This window comes from Felis catus, chromosome B2 (assembly GCF_018350175.1).
Source record: "Felis catus isolate Fca126 chromosome B2, F.catus_Fca126_mat1.0, whole genome shotgun sequence".
Lineage (NCBI taxonomy): Eukaryota > Metazoa > Chordata > Mammalia > Carnivora > Felidae > Felis > Felis catus.
In genome coordinates, this window is record NC_058372.1 from 92,910,895 (window position 1) to 92,932,433 (window position 21,539).

General features: G+C 33.1%; 1 long non-coding RNA gene across 1 annotated transcript in view; it reads right to left on the minus strand.

Annotated features, from left to right (window-relative positions):
- Window positions 1-21,539, minus strand: part of LOC111560505 — a 1,125,299-nt gene that overhangs the window by 176,251 nt on the left and 927,509 nt on the right. Inside the window, exon 11 of the long non-coding RNA XR_006598120.1 lies at window positions 5,737-5,821. This is a non-coding gene — a long non-coding RNA (uncharacterized LOC111560505). The remainder of the gene's footprint in view (window positions 1-5,736; window positions 5,822-21,539) is intronic.

Genomic DNA, 21,539 nt, shown 5'->3' on the forward strand with positions numbered 1-21,539 from the left:
TGAACACAGCCATAGCCAGTAGGGAAATCAAATTAGTAATCAAAAATGTGCCAAAAAACAAGAGCCCAGACCCAGATGGCTTTCCAGGGGAATTCTTCCAAACATTGAAGGAGGAGTTAACATCTATTCTCTTAAGCTGCTCCAAAAAATAGAAATGGAAGGAAAACTTACAAACTCTTTCTATGAAGCCAACATTGTCTTGATTCCAAAACCAGACAGATACCCACTAAAAAGGAGAACTATAGACCAATTTCCCTGATGAACATGGAGGCAAACATCCTCAGCAAGATATTAGCCAGTCAGATTCAACAATACATTAATAAAATTATTCACCACGACCAAGTGGGATTTATACCTGGGATGCAGGGCTGGTTCAATATCTGCAAAACAATTAATGTGATTCATCACATGAATAAAAGAAAGGACAAGAACCATATGATCCTCTCAATAGATGCAGAGAAAGCATTTGACAAAATACAGCATCCTTTCTTGATAAAAACTCTCAAGAAATTAGGGATAGAAGGATCATACATCGAGATCATAAAAGCCATATATGAACGACTCCATGCTAATATCATCCTCAATGGGGAAAAACTGAGAGCTTTCCCCCTAAGGTCAGGAACAAGACAGGGATGTCCACTCTCGCCACTGTTATTCAACATAGTATTGGAAGTCTTAGCCTCTGCAATCAGACCACACAAAGAAACAAAAGGCATCCAAATCGGCCAGAAGGAGGTCAGAATTTCACTCTTCACAGATGACATGATACTCTATATGGAAAACCCAAAAGATCCCACCAAAAAACTGCTAGAATTGATTCATGAATTCAACAAAGTTGCAGGATATAAAAATCAATGCACCAACATCAGGTGCATTCCTATACACCAACAATGAAGTGACAGAAAGAGAAATCAAGGAATCAATCCCATTTACAGTTGTACCACAACCCATAAAATACCTAGGAATAAATCTAACCAAAGACGTGAAAAATCTATACACTTATAACTATAGAAAGCTTATGAAAGAAATTGAAGAAGACACAAAAAAATGGAAAAGGATTCCACGCTCCTGGATAGGAAGAACCAGTATTATCAAAATGTTGATACTAGCCAAACAACCTACATAGTCAATGCAATCCCTATCAAAATAAAACCAGCATTGTTTACAGAGCTAGAGCTAGAACAAATAATACTAAAATTTTTATGGAACCAGAAAATACCCCAAACAGCCAAAGCAATCTTGAAAAAGAAAACGAAAGCAGGAGGCATCACAATCTGAGACTTCAAGCTATACTACAAAGCTGTAATCATCAAGACAGTATGGTACTAGCACAAGAACAGGCACTCAGATCAATGGAACAGAATAGAGAACCCAGAAATGGACCCACAAACGTATGGCCAACTGATCTTTGACAAAGCAGGAAAGAATATCCAATGGAATAAAGACAGTCTCTTCAGCAAGTGGTGCTGGGAAAACTTGACAGCAACATGCAGAAGAATGAAGCTGGACCACTTTCTTACACCATACACAAAAATAAACTCAAAATGGATGAAAGACATCAATGTAAGACAATGTAAGCCATCAAAATCCTTGAGAAGAAAGCAGGCAAAAACCTCTTTGATCTTGGCCACAGCAACTTCTTACTCAACATGTCTCTGGAGGCAAGGGAAACAAAAGCAAAAATGAACTACTGGGACCTCATCAAAATAAAAAGCTTCTGCACAGTGAAGGAAACAATCAGCAAAACTAAAAGGCAACTGACAGAATGGGAAAAGATATTTGCAAATGACATACCTAATAAAGAGTTAGTATCCAAAATCTATAAAGAACTTGTCAAACTCCACACCAAAAAAAACCCCAAATAATCCAGTGAAGAAATGGGCAAAAGACATGAATAGACACTTCTCCAAAGAAGACATCCAGATGGCCAACCAACACACGAAAAAATGCTCAACATCACTCATCATCAGGGAAATACAAATCAAAACCACAATGAGATAACCACCATATACCTGTCAGAATGCCTAACATTAACAACTCAGGCAACAACAGATGTTGGCGAGGATGCGGAGAAAGAGGATCTCTTTTACATTGTTGGTGGGAATGCAAGCTGGTGCAGACACTCTGGGAAACAGTATGGAGGTTCCTCAAAAAACCAAAAATAGAATAGCCTATGACCCAGCAATTTCGCTATTGGACATTTATCCAAAGGATACAGGTGTGATATTTTGAAGGGACACATGCACCCCCATGTTTATAGCATCACTATCAAGAATATCCAAAGTATGGAAAGAGCCCAAATGTCCATCTATGGATGAATGGACAAAGAAGATGTGATATATATATATATATATATATATATATATATATATATATACACACACACACAATGAAGTATTCCTCAGCAATCAAAAAGAATGAAATCTGGCCATTTGCAACTACGTGGATGGAACTGGAGGATATTATGCTAAGTGAAATTATTCAGTCAGAGAAAGACAAAAATCATAGGACTTGACTCATATGAGGACTTTAAGAGACAAAACAGAACAAGCTAAGGGAAGGGAAACAAAAATAATATAAAAACAGGGAGGGGGACAAAACAGAAGAGACTCATAAATATGGAGAACAAACTGAGGTTTACTGGAGGGGTTGTGGGAGGGGGGATGCTCTAAATGGGTTAGGGGCACTAAGGAATCTACTCCTGAAATCATTGTTGCACTATATGCTAACTAATTTGGAAGTAAATTTAAAAAAATAAAAAATAAAACAAGTTATAAAAAAAAAGAGACAGCAACTGCAGTAAAATATTAAAAATCAGGAAGTCTTATGAAGGGCATATGGGCATTTTGTATACTTTCTTGCAATCCTTCTGTAAGTTTAACATGCTTTCCAAAGTCAAAGTGTGATGAGGAACAATAAAATAACATGGAGGATTTTCATATCCCACTGCAGAACTCCTGAATCAAAATGTGCGTTTTTGATAAGGTCTTCAGGTGATTTATATACACATTAGTATTTGAGAAACACTGCCTTAAACATGACTTAGCTGGGGAAATAGGGCAAAAAATCAATTATAATTGTTAGTTTTAGATTTGATGATGATATTATGGAGACATTTTAAAGGGGTTTGTCTTCAAGAGATTTTACTAAAATATTTACTGATAAAATGCCACATAATGTCTGAAATTTACTTTGAAATATTATGTGGTAGAGATGAAGTTGATGGGGGCATAGGTTAAATCCTGCTTGTGGTAATAGTTGCTGCAGCAGGATAATGAGTACATTGAGCTCACCACACTAGTCTTTTTTTTTCTTTTGATATGGTTGAACTCTTACAAATAAAAAGTATATACAAAATAAGCAAACATATCTTAATCATAAAGGACATTAGAAAAAAAAAATAAGAGGAAATGATTAAGTTACTTAGGAGGGCACCTGAAAACACTGTCCAGGGAGGATGAATTTATTCCTATTTAACTTTGTTTATATGATTTCCTTTTGTATACTTCATATTTTCTTTTCTTTAATCAGAGAAATTACTGTAATCTAAAATTAGGTTCTTGCAATATGTAAGACCAAAGAGCAGACTAACAAAAAAAAATTAATCCTGCTTCACTCTAAAGTTATAAATTGTTCTATAACAAATGTTCCAATCTATGTATCATTAGTAACATGACAATAAGTACTATCACAGGAAGAGAGAGAAAATGTTAGAGGTAAATGTATTCTTTAAAAGGTAATTTTACTACGTTAGGTGAAAGATAATGAGGGCTTGAAAGTCTGTCATTTCCCCCAATTTTGGCCATACTGGATTTTTATTTCTGGTAATCACATTTACAAAAAATACATAAATATGGTACCCAACTACTGTTAAGCTGGCTAAAGTCTTTTCACCATCTAGATTTTGTCTCCTCATGTGTGAAGGGTCAATAATAATAATAATGTACACAATTTATTTCAGGTTAAAGAAAATAACTGACGTGAGAAAAGCAAATTTGCAAATTTTAAAATGACACATATATAAATAGCCTCATGATTTAGTCATTATTTTTTCATATTTGATTCATATATTTTGCAGCATTTTGGAATGATTTATTCAATCACTGCATTCTCAGTACATTGTTTTCTGAGAGTTGAAAGTAAAAAGGAAAATATATTTCAGTTACCTATTATCTATGCTTACTTTATATTTAAAATTACATTAACTGTTACAAATGTTGCCTGTTATTAAAAAAATGACCAAATTATCAATGGTTTAAGGAAACTAGTTTATTCCTATGTCAAGTAACAATCCAAACAAAGGGACAAATGTAATATGGTGATTATATGGTTCGAGGCCCCGACTTATCTTCTCTTTTGCCCAGCTACTCTCTAGCTATAGATTCCATAATAATCTAAGATGATCAACTTCTGCTCTCAATATTCCACCTAACAGGAAGTATCAAAAATAAAATGGAAAACACAATTATTCTCTTTAAATGAAATACTCAAAATTGCATATATCTTTTTTTAATAAATATTGATGAGAAATTAGTCATATGACCATATATAGCTACAAGAAAAACTGGAAAATATAGTCTTTATTCTGTTCAGTCATAGCTAAAATTTGGGCGTTTTGTTACCAAAAAAAAAATGTAAAAAATTAATTAATTTAATTGAATAATTCTGTAGGAGTGTTAGAATCTCCATCCTAAAGATTTCAATAAAAAAAAAGAAATAAACGCACCTGTTTAGGAATTCAGCTATATAAAGGTTGAAACACAGGATTTAAAATATATAAGGTAATTTACTGAACATGTAACCATATTTTTTTCATTGTATGTATAAAGGAAGCATGACTGGAATACTCATATAGATCAAACAAAGGAACAAGATAGTTTATGGAAAAGCCAATAGTAGAAGAAAGTTTGTTTAGTTTTTAGTTTGTTTTCCAATAAGCCAATTTGTATATATTTGAAGAATTTCAATTGCTTCTCATTTTTGTCATATGTTTATATATAATATATTTTTAAGACAAACATTGCTAAAATACATTTGAGGCACTTCAGCAATAAGTATAAGCCTCATTTGAACTTTATTCTTATTCCATAGGAAATAAGTTTGCTTGGATGAACAAAAGACTAATAAAGAAATAATTGTTTTATTTACCATTATGTACTGTATTATGTATTGTCTTAAGCACATTATATTCATGTAATTTAAATTATATAGGCATTTTCCAGGGGAATTAAATTTAAAATCAAATATCCTAAGAAATTGGAATGAAACAACATATAGTATTTTTTATATTTCTTTTGGGAAAATGGTAGTTATTATTTAATTGGTTCCAATAAGTAGGCAGCCATACTGTATATGTTATGACCAGAATCAAAGTTCTACTAGCAACATATGAAGCGTGGCACTATCATGAACAGCAGGAAAAGCTAAGGAAATTCTTTTCCCTATGAAAACAACTAAAAGAGGTTAGATAAAAATACAGTAAAAATATAAATGCTCTCTATACATGCACTGCTTAGTTGGCTAAAAAGAAAATCAGGGAAATATAAAAATAGCAGAAAACTTGGGAGTGAAGCAAGAATGAAATGGATAGTATCTATGAAAACTTTATAACACTTAGCCACTATTTGTGGAGTTGTACTGGGCAGAGGGAGAAAGAGGTAAGGCTAAGAATCCATGTGATTTGCAAAGTACTTAAGGATGGAACTCCAAATGCCATCATACTCCCTGTAAGCATACCTGAGAAATAGCTGTGCTGTGGGTAATGAAGCGACAAAAACATCTACCTGCCCTTGACATCAAAGCCAGAAAACAACGGCAGCAACTAGAGAGAAAACAACAATAGCAACAATCATCTTCCCTGAAATTTATAATCACAAACTAGTCAATATACGGTTTTGAGATTGATTCATACTCCCCTATGGTCTCAAAATTTTAAACAGAGACTTTATTTTGAAGTGACCGTGTATTTGTAATGCTCCAGTCACCCAAAGGAGCATAATTTCAACCCAGCTCTCTCAACTACTGAATTGAGCCCCAGTGTTTGTCTCAACAGTTTCGTTAGTGTCTGTGAACATTAGTGTCTTCATCTGTGAAATGAAAATAATAACAGCTTCTATCTTACACAGACTTTATGGAGTTTAAAGAATTTGTATCTTAAATAAAATGTAAAGGAGGTCAGGAATAGATAAGTCACTCAATAAATATTATTATAATTATTATTGTCACTATTAATATAAAGTAAATATTTTTAAAAATGTAGATAAAACCAAAATTCCTGGTTGAAAATCTGGTTTGTGGCACAAATATTTCCACTCCTAAAAATTTCGTAGGTAGTTCTGGTATTCCTCATATTTTGAAAATCTTTTCATCCTCAATGCCTCAAATAATATTTAAGTATCTTCATCTTGTTTAATCACTAAAATTGATGTTTCCTTTACTATTCTAATACTCTTCTTCATAATAAGGAAGCTTCCTTTCATTCCATAATTAACATGATATTTTACACAGAGGAGATATTTGTTTTTATCAAATGACACTTATGATGTCAAAATTACGTGATTTTTTTTCCTTTGCATGAATGGATGCATTAATAATTTTTCTAAGTTTTGACTGCCTTGCTGACCTAAAATAGCTCTAACCTGATTTTACTGTGTTCAAATGTTAATAATACACAATTTGATGTGATTTGTTATTAACTTCACCATTTCTCTTTATTCTCGAGTCTATAAAGTTGTTTTTAATAATGTTTTGAAGAACATTAGTTCAATAAAATGTTAATAGGTGTTCTCTAAAGAATTGATTATATGATTAAACATATTTTGAAAATTCTATACGAAATGAATTTAAAGAACTCTCTTGCTACTGATATTTGCAGTTGATTCATTAATCTGGATTAGAAATTTTCAAATAATAGTTATTATAGAGAATGTTTCTAAAATTTATTTTATGTAGAACAGTGTAATACCTTCATTTTCCAGAGTTCTTGCACTTTTTAAAAGTTTAGCATTGCTGGGATAATTTAATTTTATTTTGACAGAAGAAGAAGGAGAAACTAGGGCTGAAATCATCAACTCAGAATGGAATAATGTTTTTGAAAATGAGCTAAAGCCCTAACAGATATATAGAAAACAAAACCTCAGTATTTAATAAAGTGCAATCACTTCTTCCAGTAATATTATTTGATATATGTTAGATTTATTGATGTTTCTGCATTAAAACTATCTGAAAAATATGCAAGTTATTACAGCTTTTATAAGCATAACTAATATAAGCATTCCCAGTTCTTAATTTTCTAATTCTCACCAACCATTAAAAATTAGTTTTTTCACTGTTGTTCAAAATATTTTCATGAACATATGCAATTATATATATATATATATATATATGTGCTTTTGGACATATGCTTTTGGACAATTAACTGTATTTCACAATTCTAAAAGTAAAAGTTTACACTCCATTTCTCAGTGGGCTAAGAATTGTCATTTCAATCCATATTTTCCTGTAAGGTTTGGCACACATGTTCTTGTAAGATAACAAAGAACCTAAGTATTTTAGAATTTTCCTGATTAGTGCAGAAAAGTCAATAACATTTATATATATACCAGCTTTTAGAAGTCAGTGACTAAAGGTAATGAAATAATCTAGATTTAATTTGCACTTAATATAAAAAAGAATTAGATATCAGCCAGTTTTAAGATTTATTAAGAGTCAAAAATGCTGTCACAGCTCATGTGTATATGGAACATTAGTCATTCATTTTGTTAATCTAACATAATATGGAGTATAATTTATCAGGACATCAAAATAATAGCTTTTACTCCATTTCCTCACTTCTATAAGGACATGCACAATAGACTCCACAGCTATACATGCACTCTATTAGGGCTAATTGAAAATAGATGGTACAATTAACCTGCTTCTTAGTAAAAAGCATTAACACTTAATGTAAAAGTCTAATCACAATAAAAAGAGGCTCACATTGGAAGGAAATGTGGTGAAGAATTCAAAATCATCTGATTTTCTCTTACAAAGTAAATTAAAGAAAGAAGTTAATATAACAACACCCAAAGCAACAATTTGATCATTTGCATTTCTAATCTTTGCTTTCTTTCTCAGATATATCCCATTTCAGAAGACTCTATAGATGATTTAACACAATGATTCAAGGAATTTAGGTGCAACATAGCAGAACTGAGCAGGTGGTCATGGAACAAATAAGCTGTAAAGTCAATCTATTACAATACAAGGTATGAAAATTAACATGCAAACTTATGTAGTAGGAAAAGAGGTCTTGATTACTCTATCTTAACAGATTCCATTAAACACAGATTCTTTTGATGATATGCTATAATTAAAACTCAATAAGCTCTTTAAAAATATGAAAAATATTATTTATTTTTTCCCTTTTAAAAAAGAGTCATCTATAAATGGTGATCATTTCAAAATCTACTTTTAGTTGTCTCATAAGATTTTCAAGTGTTTGAACTTCTTTTAATATGTCTCATAATGTAAAATAAAGTTTTTAAATGCAAATTTAAAGCATATACTGAGAATATTTACTACCCCTCTTGTGTTCTATACTTAGGGCAATCTTCATTAATCAGTCTTTAGACTATTTCCTACTAAGTCTAGCTTCAACTTTCAAATTATTTATTATAACATTCTTGAGGCTGCCACTATCAGTTCTTAGGAATTGCTATAATAAAAGGCAATCATTTGACAAACCCAAAAAAGAGTTTAGGGCTCTCTTTGCTCAGGGCTAAAATAAATTAATAAATATTAATATTTTAATAAAATTATATTACATTAAATTAATTATACAAAAATTCACTTCAGAAGAGGATTCATGTAAATTATTGTAAGGGAATTATTTTGTTGTGACAGAGAAAAATAATATCACTTATTTCAAACTTTTAGGAATTTTTTTCTCAGAGAAGTGAAATTCCAAATGTTATTAGAATTGACACTGAACATAAATGCTCTACTAAGATGATGGTAGACCAGTTTCTATTTTTGGGAAGAATATCCTAAGCTGTGATGACATGAATAGGTTTTTCTCAGAAGACATGATGAAATAGGAGAAATGAAGGCTAAGTTTGGACAGAATACTAAAGGTCTTCAAGGATCGTGAGAATATTGACATAATCTATCATATGTCATGAAGACACAATAAGGTCTAAAACAATTGGCTGTAATAGATTAAGTTATAAAAGAGTCAAAGAAAAAAAGCTCTTCAGTAGTAGAATGTCAATTCATTTCCTTAATTTCCTCCCTTGTCAGTGGCAGGTGAAACTGTTTTAACTTTAACTAGAAATCCATGTAAATATATGGTAGGATTTACTGGTTGGAATATAAGTAAACATACTCTTGGTATAGCTATCTACTGATTTCTTTCCTTAGGAACACTTTTAAGAGGATATACCTATGGTGGTTTTTTTGTTTGTTTTTGTTTTGTAAATATACCTGTTATTATATATTTATGAACCTCACATGTGCTGAAGAATGTACACTTTTTAGCTACAGCTAGTTAAATAGACCCCCAAAACTATGCAATTAGATTGACCTGAATCCACCTTTTGTTCTTTTCACTCTGAACCCAAAACATGTCCTGGTGAAAAAAAGCAGGGGGTTTAGGCAGCTGCATGAGATAGATGTGGGCAAAGCAGATGTGGAGATGAAAATCATTGAGTATATGGTTACTGCTTCTATCTTGGAGTCTCAGCTAATCATTAGTAAAACCTGATGGCAGGTAAGATTTCTACTATGTGTTATCTGTGTTACCATTCAGGTCTTTGAGTTTGCTCAGGATCACATTAAAAGTTTATTGAGGTTAGCTTTAAAAAGTTTGAATCACAAGAGTGGACTTTGCAACTGTTACAGATATTCAAAATACAATTTTATTTTGAACAACTATAAAATGCTATATGTTTGGGGTGCCTGGGTAGCTTAGTTGGTTAAGTGTCTGACTCTTGATCTCAGGGTTGTGAGTTCAAGCCCCATATTGGGCTTCATGCTGGGCTTGGAGCCTACTTTAAAAAATAAAATAAAATACTATATGCTTGAATACATGCAGATTGGCAATGGATATTGGTATGTTAGAATCTCAAAAAAGCACTGTGAAGGGAGGGAGATTATAATTTCTCTGAAACAGTGTAGCTCAAACATATTTGACTGAAGAAAATTCATTGGTGCAAATATGAAAATAATTTTAAAATAAGGAAGACAAATCATGATAGTCTCAATAAACTGAGAAAATGTGATAAAACTCAATATATATACCTGACAAAAATCTTAGTCAATTATGGAAACTCCTAACGCAATAAAATATATTGAGAAAATAATACAACAAAACCATACTTAATGGTGAAATGTTAAAATATTTCCTTCTAAAACACACACACACACACACACACACACACACACACACACACACAAGTGCCCACTATCCCTATCCTGAACATTAATAATAATAATAAAAGTATCAGCAGAAACTATAAATACTGGAGAAAAATAAAAAAGCATTATTATCCACAAATTGCATGATTACACACTGTAGAAAAAATTTTAATTACACAATAATATTAGAAATAATCAGAGGAAATAAGTCATTTTGCTGAGTACAAGGTCAATATAGAAAGTCAATTGTGGATCTATATACCAACAGCAAACAGAAACATAATTTTTACACAAATTCCACTTACAACAGCCAATACATGTGACACCAAGTTATAAAAAACTTAAGAAAATGGCTTTCCATAGAAAATCCAATAAAACTGGATTAAGCAAATATAAAGACAACCTAAATAAACAGAGGGATTTATGGTAATCACTATTTTGAAAACCCAATATTGTAATGATGCTACATATCCCCAATATTTCTATGCATTCAGTGCAGCCTCCAATCAAAATATCAATGGGAATTTTGTGGAAATTCATGAATTAATTCTAAAAATTGTCTGTAAATGCAAGGAACCAAGAATATCTAAGACAACTTGAAAAGAAAAAGCAGAATAGATTTATTCTATTAGATAGTTAGTCTAATATTAGCCCAAGGATATTCATAGACTGAACAGAACAGAGAGTTCAGAACCAGACATATGCATTGAGGATCACAATAACAAACAGGTTGGTTAGTTTACAATCGAGATAGCAACTGGCTATCTCTACAGAAGTACCACGTATCAGCAAGGATGTATAGAAGTGGGAATTTTTATTTAGTGCTGTTGGAATTGTAACTTGGAAGAAGCTTGGAAGAACTTTGGAAAATAGTGTGGCAATATCTACCAAGTTTAACATACTCATACATTATGGCCCAGTAATTCTTTTCCAAGGTATACACCCATCAGAAATTCATTTTGCATGTACATGCACAAGAATGTCCTTGTCAGCACTATTCATAATAACCTCAACTGGAAACAACCCAAAATGTCCATCTACATGAATGTATAAATCATTTTTGGTACTGCCATACAATTAAATATTATAAAGTACTTTAAATGAACAAACTACAGCTATATACAAACAACACAAATAGGGGCACCTGGGTGGCTTAGTCTGTTAAGTCCAACTTCAGCTCAGGTCATGATCTAGCAGTCCATGGGTTTGGGACCAGCATCAGGCTCTGTGCTGACAACTCAGACCCTGGAGACTGCTTCAGATTCTGTCTCCCTCTCTCTCTCTGCCCCTTTCCCATTCACACTCTGTCTCTCAAAAATGAAAACATAAAAAAAAAAAAACACGAATAAATTTCCCATGCATATGTTGACTGAAGAAATCCAGACATGAAAGAAGATATCGCACCATCCGATTTCATTTAAAATGGACACAGCAGCTACAAGTCTTGCAAGTTAGAATAACATTTACTTTTAGAGACAAGGAAACGTGTTGACTGGAAGAATACATGGAGTGGGGCTGTAAGTTATTATGAAAGCCCTACTTCTTGTCTTGAGTGATGATTAAATGATTGAGTTTACTTTCTTTTTTTTTTTTAATTTTTTTTCAACGTTTATTTATTTTTGGGACAGAGAAGAGACAGAGCATGAACGGGGGAGGGGCAGAGAGAGAGGGAGACACAGAATCGGAAACAGGCTCCAGCCTCTGAGCCATCAGCCCAGAGCCTGACGCGGGGCTCGAACTCCCGGACCGCGAGATCTTGACCTGGCTGAAGTCGGACGCCCAACCGACTGCGCCACCCAGGCGCCCCTGAGTTTACTTTCTAGGAAACCATCACATTATATATTTATGCCTTATATACGTTTCTGCATATATATTTCAAATATAAAATCTACATTTAACAATTCTGTCCAAACACATCATGCCCACAAATGGTCTATCTCTTCAATTCTTTCCTTAAAAAAATTCTCAAGCAGTGCAAACTCTACATGAAAATTTAAAAGCACTTTTAATAGTTCTTGCACAGTGACACCATACTTCATGGTATAATTTATAATGAGAAATATCTTATTAAATGTGCTGGAGTCATTTAAAGAGCTCTCTGTCCCATTTTCCTCTCAGAAATAATATGCAAATGATAAGGGAAACGAGGTTTTTTGTTTTTTTTTTTTTTTTTTTTAATACAGGCTTAAAGTAAAAACATGATGGAAACATTGAGACTTTTACAATACTTAAAGGTGGACACCAGATGGAGGTGGTGTTAACTGCTTTGGAAGAGCAGCAGCAGGATAAACATAACTGGCTACAGATGGAGGTACCTATGAAAGGCAATCCATTAAATTGTCCAGAAGCTTGCCTGTGTTCGAGTGTTGGAAGGCTGGGTACCCTAAGCAGCAGACTAAGGCCCAATTCTAAAGCAGGAAAGCTTTTAGAATCTCATAAGCCCATTTTCACCCTTGCAGGAGTCATGGATTTATTCTCTGAGATAGGTGACACCAGATATAGCTGAGAATAGGATAAGGCACTGGTATGATAAAGTAGGATATGTTAGAAATGCTCATTCAGAATTACACCTTCCTGCACCATTGAAAACCAACAGACACTTAGAACGTTATGATAGGCAGAAATCATAAGATGACCCCCAGGGACGCACATCCAGTAACCTCCTTGAGTAGGAACAGACCTATGAATAAGATATCACTCCCATGATTACATTGCAAAGGTGAAAGGAATTTTGCAGATGCAAATCCCTAATCAGCTGATTTGGGATGAATCAAAGAGAGATTATCCAGGATAGGCCTGAATTTATTAGATGAATTTTATCCAAGCTGGCTTAGTCATTCCCTGAAGTTCTGAGATGCTCTTCGACTGGCTTTGAAGTAAACAGTCCTGGTATTAATAGCCCATGAGAAAAGGCAGCTCTGAGAGCTGAGGGCCTAGGATATTCAACTGCAAGGAAATAAATTCTGCCAGCAATCTGAGTGAACCTGGAAGAGAACTTTAAGCTCCACGTGAGAACTCAGTCTGGCCAATATCTTGAAAGCAGTCCTGGAGACTATGAACAGAGGATCCAGCATATCTATTCCCAGACTCCTGAGCCACAGAAACTGTGAGATGATAATATGTTTTGTCTGAACCACTAAATTTGTGATAGTTTTTTTATGCAGAAATAGAAAAAAAAAATGGAATCTCTTAGGCAGGGGACTGAAGAATCATTCTCTAGGTGAAGAAAAGCGCTCTAGAGAAATCAAGGCAATAGTAAACTTTGAAAGTCCACAATGAAACAGCTGCCTCACTGAATAATTGACTTATGGTGATGTCCACTAGTTGGCATCCCATTGATAAGTCAAAACTCAATAAATCAAGAGCTCCCAGAAGTATACTGTTTAAAATAACAAAGTATGTAACATAAGAAATGTTAAAGTTTGGAAGAGGCTGTCCTGAGGACCCATCATAGAGTTAGGAAGGGAAAGAGTAAGGCATTGCTGCTACTATTAACATCTTTTTAACACTATTTAGTTTTTGAAAATATGTGCAAATATCACCTTGATGAAAATAGAAATTAGATTTAAAATATCTAATAGTATGGGTATGACCTCTTTGTCTAAAGTAAATTATGTGTTTTCCTCAATGTTACTACTCATTAAAGCACACTAAGTGGCCCCTGAGGGCTGAAAGAGTTAATGTACCCCTCTTAAGTATCTGAAATCAAGGAAAAGCTGAGTCACTAGGGAGCCACTGGCCCATTAGGCAGAAGAAAAGATTACCAAGTAAATATCTAAAAATCAAAAAGAGAAAAAGAGGAAGGGAGTTTATATATTCTTAGTGAGATTAATAAATTCTATGATGGACCAAACAGGTACCTATAACTTTTAGATATTAAAAATCCTGTTTGGAAATTCTGATTTCTACCACAAAGACAGAGAGATGCATGATGTCTAGCCTAAACAGCATTGTGATTTTCCCGACCTTTTAAATAACATTTTATTATCTCTGTTGAAACTTGTAAACAGTTATAAGAGTTGCAAATGGGCCAAAATTAGAATTAAAAAGAAAAAAAAAACAAAGAAAATCCAAGACAATCATGGATAAGAGAAGATATATCCAATTATTGTTTGTTTTACATAACCACTATTAAATGTTAAACTTAAAATTTTATAGGCAATCCCATTAAGTTAATTTATTTAACGATACTGGGAACTATGTTTAAAATCAATGGCATTTCAAAAAGAATATATATATATATATATATATATATATATATATATATATGCTTTCTATTATTTGACAGTAATATATAGAACAGAAAACATACAATTATGGGACAAATCTGACCTTCTGTTTCCTTGAAACATCAGAAGACAAACCAATAAATATTAAATACTTCATTTTCTGAAAATAAGAGATGTCCTACACAGACTAGGTTTTTATTTTGTCTCTGTATCTAATTTGTTTTCAGGCTTTAAAGTCATATAATCTTTCTCATTCAAAATATTCAACTGTTAAGCAAACAGGAGAGAGAAAAACTGGTTTTGACGATGAGATTTTAGCACTGAAACTCTTAGATGGGAAGTGGTGACTATGCAGGAGGTAATAGCAATGCTCAATTAGGGTAGGTAGGTCTCCACCTCCCAACCCCGCTTTACCTTGAAACCAGAGGTTACTAGATTAAAAAGTACATACTATGGAAGTCTAATGGGTTAGATTTTTAGGTAACAGCTGATTTCCTGGTAAAATGTTCAAGATAATATATCAAGTCCTGTCAGCTCTGATTTCTCTTCTCTGTTAAAATTTAATGAATTTAAACTAAAAGTGATCTTTTCTTTTCTCTAATGTGCCACTTTATCTGCTTGCATAAAATATTAAAGCTACTAAAAAAATATTACAAGTTAAAAAAACATTAACTTGGCAGTAAATTAATATTAACTAATGTAAATAACAATAACAACAGAAATGTTGAATCGCAAATGCAAGTCACAGTATCTGCTATGGACTAAATGTTTATAGTCCCCCCCTCCCACCCCAATTCATATGTTGAATCCCTAATCCCCAGTGGGATGGTATTTGAAGGTGAGGCCTTTCCCAGATAATTAGAGTTAGATTAGGTTTTGAGGGTAGGGCCCACATGATGGGATTAATGTCCTTATGAAAAGAAAAAGAGACACAAGATCTCTCTCACACACATGCAAAGTAAGGCCTTGTGAGCACACAGCAAGAAGGCAGCCATTTACAAGCCAGGAAAGGGGTTTTTACCAGACATGAATCAGCTGGTACCTTATTCTTGGACTTCCTACCCTCCAGAACTGTGAGAAATCATTTCTGTTTTTCAAGCCACTGGGTCTGTGGCATTTTGTTATAGCATCTGAAGCTAAGACAGTATCCTACATGATTATTTAAGTCCAAATCTGGCTTCAAACTTCCTAGCAAACAGCGAAATGATTCAGTAGCATAAATTGTATTTTCTGTTGTCAAAGAAAAATTGTACCAGATGCAGTTAAACAGTCAAGGAAGATTTTATTCAGAATTATTGCAATAGGGAGAGAAATTGAACTCAACTCTGCTGAAACAAAAGCAGAAAGATTTTTAGGTGTTGGGTTGAGACAGTGGACACATACTGGAGCAAGTCAATGAGGAGGTCAATGTGATTAGGCCATCTATATTTGCTAATGGGCACTAAATGAAATTAGACTCCTAATGATTTCAAACATTTGGCATTTCAAAGAGATAGCTCCCAGATTTTTGAGAAAGACTTTCTTGGGCTGTAAAACTGGTAAGAAACCCCATACATATCAAAGGGCAGAGAAACAATTTTTAACTATAAGTTTTCTAAAGTAAATGTTATAAGGAAAGGGAGGTCAGGAGCCTATCTTCAGGAAAAATCCTGTCTTAAGTTTAGTCAAACTGAGGGGAACTTTAAGTTTATCTTGGGCACTGTGAACAATATTAACATAATTATTCTTAATGGTAAAGGAAAGTTTATAGCAGTATCCATTTCTGAAAAAAAAATTCTTATGTAGATTTCAAGGAATCATTGTCATCCACAAAAAGGATACATTTATTTTTATGTCAGAATTGCATGTGAATAAGAAAATCAATAATAAATATAAACTTTTCCTACAATATTAAATGTATACAGTCTTTAGAGGGAGAATTATGAACTTCCAAAAACAGATTAAAAACTACCAGAATTAGTAAAAAGAAATAGAACATACTTTTGATTTGGTGAATCAGTCATTGAAACAGAATAACAGAATAATGCCACTGCATCATTTCGTTGTAGCTCAGTCTTCATCTCTAAGCCTTGCTAATATAAGGAAAGATCTCTCCAGTCCCAAAGCCTCCAGTTTCCTATTTATCATCTGTAATTAGAGTAAATATAATGTATCTAGAAATGTCTTAAAACTAATGATATGTGGGGTTTTCATTCTATTTAAAAGTAAATATTCTGGCCTGTTACCATTACTTCAAATCAGTAGAACAGATTAAAAAATTATCCTAAGCAATACTGTGTACACAATTACTGTTTTGATCTTCATAGTAACATTTAAAGTGGACAGTTCATGTATCACCATATCCATTTTACTGTCACACATGTAGGATTCAGAGAAATAAAAGATTACTTTCAGTGATGTACTAACCTCGAAGAGGAAGGATAAGAAAAAATGAAATGAGAGTACCTAAAACAAAGTTAGGAAGAAAGGCGATGGATATAAAAGTCTCTTTTCTGTTTGGTCACTAAGACTTAATAAGTAGACTTTTATATCCTTTTTTATTGCTTGCTTTTTAAAGAATACTTAAATCATCCCAAACCTGAAGACAGACAAGAGATAACGGAATCAGGCTATGTTTGTAAATGTTCTCATTTTTACCAGAAATGTTCTACAACCAAGAAAATAACCAACTTGTGCCAGTCCACCATTGGATAGCTGAAGTAGGTGGAATATTTATATCAAACAATGTAAAAATAAAACACCGGATATAAAATAAGCATAGAACACTCAATGCAATGACCTGTAGTTAATAAAAAACAATAATTTCTAATTATAAGTGATCAGGAAATTATTAATAAAGTTATTAGCAAAGGAATAAGACCATTTAGGATGTTAGATTTCACTATGCAGACATGAATTGATGGCATTTAATGTGTCATAAATATAGATACAGACATGGGAAAGGTGAAGATTTACTGGAGAAGATGAAAATAAGACAAACATATTATGTATTTCTTGAATATATGGATAAATTTATTAGAAGCAAATACAAGCTTAGTATTATTCAAAATCTATAAAGAACTTATCAAACTCAACACCCAAAAGACAAATAAACCAGTTAAGAAATGGGCAGAAGACATGAACAGATACTTTTCCAAAGATGACATCCAGATGGCTAACAGACACATGAAAAGATGCTCAACATCATTCATCATCAGGGAAATACAATTCAAAACCACCATGAGATATCACCTCACACCTGTCAGAATGACTAAAATTAACAATGCAAAAAACATCAGGTGTTGGTGAGGATACAGAGAAACGGGAACCCTCTTGTGCTGTTGGTGGGAATGCAAACTATTGCATCCACTCTGGAGAACAGTATGGAGGTTTCTCAAAAAATAAAAATAAAAACAAAAATAGAACTACTCTACCATCCAGCAATTACACTATTAATTATTTACTCAAAGGATACAGAAATACTGATTCAAAGGGGTATGCATCCCAATGTTTATAGCAGCATTATCAACAATTGCCAAACTATGGAGAGAGCCCAAATGTCCATTGACTGATGAGTAGATAGAGAAGATGTGGTGTGTGTGTGTGTGTGTGTGTGTGTGTGTGTGTATAATGTAATAGTACTCCACAGTCAGAAGAATGAAATCTTACCTTGTGCAATGATGTGGATGGAGGTAGAGTTTATTATGCTAAGAAAAATAATCAGAGAAAGACAAATACCATATGACTTCACTCATATGTGGAATTAAAGAAACAAAACAGATGAACATACGGGAAGTGGGGGAATAAAAGAGAAGAGAGGAAAAAAAACACAAGAGACTATTAATGATAGAGAACAAATTATGGGTTGATGGAGGGACGTGGGTGCGAGATGGGCTAGATGGGTGATGGGTACCAAGGAGGGCATTTGTTGTGATGAGTACTGGGTATTGTATCTAAGTGGTGAATCACTGAATTCTACTCCTGAAACCAATATTGCACTGTATGTCAACTAAAATTAAAATAAACAAACAAACAAAAAATACAAGCTTAGTAAAGTAGAGGAAAAACACACACATATAACCATATACATACATACCACACACAATCTAGAAGATGTCATAACAACTAAATAGTTGATTGGATTTACAGAATGTGGAGAAAAGGAAAATAAGAACACCCAATAGAGAGTAGGTGTTTTGAAGAAGATGCAGAAAAGATAAATGAAAACAAAAACAAAAACAAAAAACCTTGGATTCTAAATAAAGTATTTAAGATTAAGTAAAGCACAGATTTAAACTTGGTCAAATATAAACCTTTGCCCCAGAACCCAAACAAGTACTTAATAAATCACCTTCTTACCCACACTTATTTTAATCAGTATATATTTTTAAATGTTTACACTTATGTCACATATCCTATGAACCATACAAATTTATGTTTGTGAAATGTAAGTTCCTTGTTAAAACTACATATAATATGCAGACAAAAAGAATCTAACACCAAAATCCACTGACATCTGAAATTCACCAAAATAAAAATAAATCTACCTTCCAAAGCTAAAGGCATATAGTAAAGATTTCCTTAAAATTTAACATATAATTAAAATAGGTGGTAACTAAAAATATAAAAAAAAATCTTCCTTCTAAAACTGACCACTGTCTAGCCATTTATTTTTGAATAATTTATTTGCTTTTTGTTAATTTTTAAGAATTGAAAAGAAAGCACAGAGAATTTCAGTACACTTTTGCCCATCTTTCACTAATGTTAATATTTTAAATTAGGATATAAAGTTATCAAACCAAAAAAAAATGTTGGAACAATACTACGAAATTACAGAATTTATTCCCATTGAGGTTTTTTTTTTTTTTTTACTAAAATCCTTTATTCTGCTTATAGAATTACAACTTGAAAAGAATTTTTTGCTGGGTTTCATTTTACTCCTCAGCACTTTAGAGATGGCCCCATCATATTCTGGCTTGTATGGTTTATGACAAGAAGTCTGCTTGCAAGAAATCTGCTGTAATACTTAACTTTGTTCCTCTCTAATGTGTCTTTCCTCTCTGCACTTCATTCTCAGAAATTTCTATGTGATATGTGTAAGGTTTTTTGTTTGTTTAATTGTTTAATTATCTATTCTTGATGCTGTCTGTGAATTTGATCTGTGCATTGGGAGTTGTCATTAGATGTAGAAAATTCTTGGCCATTATTTATGCAAATGTTTCATCTCCCCTGTTTTTCTTTTTTCTGTATTCTAATTATATGTTTCTTGAAGGATGATAGTCTTGGGTGCACTGTTTATTTGTTTTTAACTTTTTTTTTCTTTTTGTGTTTCAGTTTGCTAATTTCTACTGACCTACCTTTAAGTTCATTAATTCATTCCTCAGTTGTATTTAATCTATTGATGAGGTAAGCCCACCAAACGAATTATTTTTCTCTATTACTGATTATTCATGTGGCATTTCCATTTCATTCTTTACTATAGTTTTTATTTCTCTGATGAAATTCTCACATGACCTTTCATACTGTTCATCATTTTCTTTAGTCTTTAATGTTTTAAACATTTAAGTTCTCTGTCAGCTAGTTCCAATAGATGTGTCATATCTGACTCTAATTCTGATAACTGGTTTGTCTCTTGGAAATGTGTTGTTTTTCCTTACCTTTTGTGTGTCTTATAATTTTGTTGTTGAAAACTAGATATATTGAGTGGAACAGTGAATGCTTGATATTCAGTTTTTAGGCTGGAAATGTGAACATGTTCCCTTGTGCTATGTCTTTAGTATGAGGATTGGAGTTAATTTAATTAGGAGTTAAGCTGGGTTTGAGGTTAGTTCAATATGGTAATGCTCAGTGCACCACAGGTTTCTAATGCTTCTAGAAATACATTGTGTCAAGATAGGGGCTGGTATTGTAATAGGTTTTTGTTTGTTTTTATTGTTGTTTTCATCTCTTTGATGTACTACCCTTGGCTTTAGGTCTTTGCATTGCTTTTCAGACAGCTTTCTTTACATTCTCTTATCTCTCCCCTGTATTTCTCTCAATATTATTTTGCTGTTTTTTGTTACCTAAACTTGTTAGTCTAATGGAGAAGGGTAAAGAATTACAGATACCTTCTTTGTTGTTATTATTTACTGAGGCTCAATCTTTGGAAGGTACCATTTCCTGTGTCTCCCTGTGTGGCTTCCTCAGCATGTCTGTCCCTCTCCCTGCTGTAGCTCTAAGTCTAGTACATGCTCCTGCCCCTACCTTAGGTGCGTTATTTTCTGTTCTCTTCTACATGTTCAGATAGTTTTTCACCAGAAAGGGTGACAGTATAATTTATTCATTCCCCTATAGATAAAGACTTGTTTCATAAGTAAGACAGGAGAGAAGTACCCTTGCGGAATTTCATGGCCCTCCCCCTGTGGCTGCTTTCCTACTCCCATAAATCCACACCACACATAAACACTTACTTAAAATTTTCACTAATGTTCCCCAGGAAGCACAGCCTCTAATTTCTGCAGCATCCCAGGCTGCTCAATCTCTTGTAATGCTCAGCTGACCTACACCAATTCATCAAGCATTCTTTCTGAATTCTTCTACTGGCCTCTCATTGCATTCGATCTAGGGATCCCATGTAAGGATATGCTTTTTCTCTTTTATATGGGCATAAGTTTATATTGAGGTTTTAGGCCAGTTGGTTACCCTGCCACTTATGCTTCTGATTCTAGAAGCTTCTTGAATTTATAATTTATTGTTTCTTATTCCTTGTAAGAGGCAGAGAAACACAAGTCACTAGTTCAGAGGACTGAGGATGGTAAAGCATAAATAATCAAGGCTGAGCTCTAGTCCCAAAGATTACAGTGAGGAATTAATTTTAGCATACTGGCAAAACATATATGATAAAGATGAAATTTTTGTTGTTAAACAATGTTTAAATAAATATATTCAGGAAATTGA